The sequence below is a fragment of the Octopus sinensis genome, linkage group LG16 (assembly GCF_006345805.1).
Source record: "Octopus sinensis linkage group LG16, ASM634580v1, whole genome shotgun sequence".
Taxonomy (NCBI): Eukaryota; Metazoa; Mollusca; class Cephalopoda; order Octopoda; family Octopodidae; genus Octopus; species Octopus sinensis.
This window is the reverse complement of record NC_043012.1, coordinates 33,437,206-33,442,205: the sequence shown is the minus strand read 5'-3', so window position 1 is coordinate 33,442,205 and position 5,000 is coordinate 33,437,206. Positions and strand designations below refer to the sequence as shown.

General features: G+C 38.0%; 1 long non-coding RNA gene across 2 annotated transcripts in view; it reads left to right on the top strand.

Annotated features, from left to right (window-relative positions):
* Positions 1 to 1,103: 1,103 nt before the first annotated feature.
* LOC118766610 overlaps positions 1,104 to 5,000 on the top strand; it is a 24,321-nt gene continuing 20,424 nt past the window's right edge. For both annotated transcript variants that reach the window (XR_005002550.1, XR_005002551.1), the window contains exons 1-2: positions 1,104 to 1,260; positions 1,637 to 1,638. This is a non-coding gene — a long non-coding RNA (uncharacterized LOC118766610). The remainder of the gene's footprint in view (positions 1,261 to 1,636; positions 1,639 to 5,000) is intronic.

Sequence of the window (5,000 nt, the reverse complement as noted above, 5' to 3'; positions counted from 1 at the left end):
GTTGTACCCTCACCCTGACCACAGCTTTCAACCGATTCTGATGAAACTTGACACACACATAGCCCAATGTCATAATTCAAAACTAACGCAGCGAAAATTTTGAAAAGCTCCCCCAGTTTTGAAAAATACTGATAAATTCGACATGGGGTCGAGAATCTCAGCTTTTTATATGCAACACATTTTCTGTTGTAGTTTTCGCAACTTGCAATCGATTTTAACCAAACTCATGGTGAAGCTTAATGTTACCCTAAGAAACTTAATTCTGACGTTAGTTTTCCATGCAATACCTTACCATCAGAAAAAATCGATAAAATCATGCCATTTTGGGAAATCGCGTTTTCGCCCAAAGAAACAGCTAGAAACATCGTATACACAGAAGACATTGCAACCTACACATGCGCCTTCGTTCCCTAGAGGGAAAGGACTAGATTGGGATTAGTCGTTGCCTACTAGGGGCTCTTACATACCCGGGCAACGCCGGGCTATGCTGCTAGTATCAACTAAATGAATACTGGAAGATAGCAATTAACTCAAAGTAGCCGCCCTCGGCTTCCTTCATGGCCTCAGGACGGCTTTTGAAACTGGCGCATGCCTTCCTCACTGCGTTCTTAAGAAGATCTTCGAACACCTTTTTGAACTTGGCCAATGGCACGGCCTTAGTAGTACAAGGAGAGCTGTTGATATTTTTCTCAACCACGCCCCACATCTAGTAATACATGGAATTACAGTCAAGGGAATTAGGAATCTATAAATTGAGGACAGTGAAACCGCAAGAATTAACCGACAGTTACTTCTAGCTCTTTCCGGAGGTATTGTACGGAACCGAATCCTGCTGCTATACATATGGCCTTCCAGCAGCAACTCCCAGTGGAGGTGCAATGGCCCAGTGGTTAGGGCAGCGGACTCGCGATCGGAGGATCGCGGTTTCGATTCCCAGACCGGGCGTTGTGTGTATTTGTTGAGCGAAAACACCTAAAGCTCCACGAGGCTCCAGCAGGGACTGCTGGCGACCCCCGTTGTACTCTTTCGCTCCAACTTTCTCTCACTCTTTCTTCCTGTTTCTTGTCCCCGACTTCCTACGCAACCGCTGAGCATGGATGCACATTCATCCATCTATCGATGCTCTCGGTGTCGGGGGTTGACCTGCTTTCTCTTCTGCGGGTCTTACGAATAGCAAAGGACCACATTTGGGACTTCTCCCATTAGTGGAACGAAGACCGCTTCCCTCAACAAACAAACAAACAAATAAACAAGCAGCAAGTCCCAAGATTTAGGAATTGACAACACTCTCCAACCGTCTGAATTGAACCTAAGGCCCTGTTCGAGGATGCTGGGACGGACACCGGCGTATAAGCGTTGTCATAATATCTGCTGTGTCCCTTACTACTAGTTACAGCTCGGTAGTCTCAGTTGCAACTGTCCATGTTACACCTTACAGCCTTTACAGGGTTCAGAGAGCATTGAGCAACAGTCATGACGTCCACATTTTTACATCCGGCGCGATTCATTTTGATACAAGTAACTCTTTCCCAAAATTCAAATGGCTTCCTGTTCTCCGTATAATCTAACTTTTTCTCAACTACAACTTTCATATTTATGCTCTCCATCATTGTTGGCTGTTCACCAATACATCAAGTGGTACCTTAAAAAATTAGACGTAATAAAATCATCAAATTTATCCAGAAGATCCTACGTATGTATGTATGTATGTATGTATGTATGTATGTATGTATGTAGTATGTATGTATGTATGTATGTTGTATGTATGTATCAGGGGCGTGCACTCTCAGCAATGCAAGGTATGCGCTGCATGCCTTCCTTGTTTCAAAGAAAATACGTCCAGTTGTTTTAGAAATATTGTCTCCACTTCGTACATCTGCTTTGATAAATGCTTTTAGAAGATCGCATGATACACACTCCCTCTCTGTCTGTATTAGTTTGTCCTTCCTTCCTCTCTCTCTCTCTCTCTCTCTATCTTAGTGACTCGATAAATTTATCGCTTGTCATGCGTTGGGAAGACAGCATGAGTCCCTTCTCTCTGTCTTTGATAGTTTGTCCCTTCTCCCTCTTTCTTTGTTTAAAAGATATACTACGAGGAATGGTCACCCCCTTCTCTCTCAGCGATTCGACAAATTCAGTTTGGCGTGTCATGCTGTGCTTAGATCGCATATGACGCCTCTCTGGCTATTTTGACCGGAACAAGAGCCGTCCCATAATTCTTGTTTTAGCCAGCTGAAATGTTGGAATAGCCTTCGCATGTAAGTTTGAAATTTTTTATCCAAAACATCCGTTTGCACTATCATATTTTTAGAAAGTTTTGAAAGCAAAAATATCTACATTATATTTCTTATTTCAGAAATAGCTAATTAATCTTAAATTAATTTAACAAAGGGTATTTTTCCGTTTTGTTGAAATTGATTTAAAATTTACGCCGGCGCTTCCACGTGGGTCCTTAAATAAGAGCAGCCTTTTTCAAAATGAGTGAAATGTGTGCTATAAACGATATTTTGAGAACTAGTTTTTCTAAAAGGGACTTCGATGGGAAAAAATTAATTATAAATCGCGGGAGACCAACACCGAATTTACCTAATTTGCGAAGCTACAACAAGAAATTCACGAGACAATTTCAGGTTAATTCGTATGAAAAGAAGAAATGGTTAACTGGAAGTGTTGCTCTTAATAAATTATTCTGTTGGCTGTGTTTACTTTTTGGCTTAGAAAAAAATGTTTGATAGACCTTAAAATATTCGGGAATGTTCGCATAGACTTACAATTAGATGCACGTAAAAATCAAAGCATACAACAGCATAATAGAAAGTTCGACGAAACAGATCCATTCTGCAACGATTGATCGATGTTGTTATTTTTTTAGGCCTCCAGGAATTATCGTTTCGGGGTCATTTTGAATCTGAAGGCTCTAATAATCGGGGAAATTATAAAGAACTCGTTTATTTGATCAGTAAGTATGACAAACAAATGGAAAGTCATTTAGATACAGCTTCTATCTTCACTGGTCTGTCGAACAGAATTCAAAATGACTTGATCGAAGCAATTCATAAAGTTATGTTGAATGAGATGCAGAAGGAAATTGACCAAGCTAAGTTTGTTTCTATTCTTGTTGATGAGACATCTGATGTCTCAGCATCTTCACAACTGTCAACAGTTTTACGTTATGTTACAGAAGACTGTGTGACGAAAGAACGATTTATCGGTTTTAATGATGTTAGTGCAGATCGATCTGCAAATGCTTTATCTGAATATGTTTTTAAATGCATTGAGACGTGGGAATGTGGAAACAAATTGATTGCGCAGACATATGATGGTGCCGCTACAATGGCAGGACAACTAAATGGGTTACAGGCAAAAGTAAGAAAGAAATATGAATGTGCGATCTTTATTCATTGTTGTGCCCATATCCTAAATTTAGTTCTTTCACAATCATGCTCTGCTATGAAAGAATGCAAGATATTTTTTTCTACAATAAATGGACTCGGTACATTTTTTACGAAATCACCGAAAAGGACTAATGCATTAGATAATATTGTTAAAAAAAGATTTCCGAAAGCAACAGCAACTAGATGGAATTACTCCTCACGTCTTATTATTACCACAAAGGAAAATTATAATTTCATAATCAGCCTTTTTGAACACATCATTGAAAATCCTGAAGCATGGGATGAGACCACCATAAATTCAGCAATTGGATTCTTACACACTTTAAAAGCTCCTGATTTCTTATTTTTGTTAGAGGTATTCAGTGACATTTTTTCTTTTACTGACGTCTTATTTAACATACTCCAGAGTAAAAGTCATGACAGTGTATTGTAAACAGCAAATAGATAAAACTAGAACTGTACTCGAAAACAAACTTGATAATTTTTCAGTCTTTTATGATAGGTTAGGGGAAAAATATGGAGTCGATGCAGGAATCGGAATTCAGAGATCCAAGAATATATCTATTGATCCCCAACGACATTATAGAACGCTTTATAACAAAATTATAAGTACAATAGTTGACCAAATAAAAGCACGATATTCATCCTTAGAAGAGTTTAAATTCATGGAACTTTTGAATTTCAACAAAGTTGATGAGTATTGCAAACAATTTCCTGTGGACTCTTTAGATTCTTTAAGAACAACTTATGGCAGATTTTTTGATGTAATACGATTACAAAGTGAGCTCAATGTGATGTATTCAATGAAAGATTTTTAAAAAACCAAGTGTAAGTCATTTAATGAGTTACATTAACAGCACTGATCTTGTTGAAGCTATGCCAGAACTCTTCAATCTGTGCAAGTTGATTTTGACAATTCCGTCTACCACTGCTTATGTAGAGCGATCCTTTTCTGCATTAAGTAGAATTAAAACATACCAAAGAAATGCGACAGGAGAAAGAAGACTGTCTGGGTTAGCACTAATGTCAATTGAAAAAGATTTATTACAAGAATTGATGAAAAGAGAAGATTTCTATGAAAATGTGATAGATATATTTGCCCAGAAAGATCGAAGAATTGAATTAATTTATAAATGAGCTAAGTAACATTTTAAAACATTAAAAAAAATATATATTAAAGAGCATATATTACAGGTTTGCTTAGTGTTTGTTATAACGTAAGGTTCGACCTTCTTACATCAGTATTGTTTCGCAGGAGAAATGTTTTGATTTCTTCGTGAAACCTACCTACATAGATTCCCTTTCTGTGCTGCTGGGTGTAGTCTATTTACGGCCGTAAATAAGTGTTTTGTTTCACTTTCAATAAGTGTCTTGTTACAATCTCAGAGATGTTGACTTCTGCCACAACAGTTTTGGGAGGCTTTTTACAATGTTGAATTTTCGCTGTCTTTCATTGTGTGCGTATTCATGTATATGCGTGTATTTTCAATGTTTGTGCGTGAGACGTAGTCCTTTAATGTACGGAGTTCAGTAAGTCTCAGAACAGTCAATAATTTTCCCGAATTGACAAGTAGCATGATAAAGAACCTGACTTGTCTTCGAGAG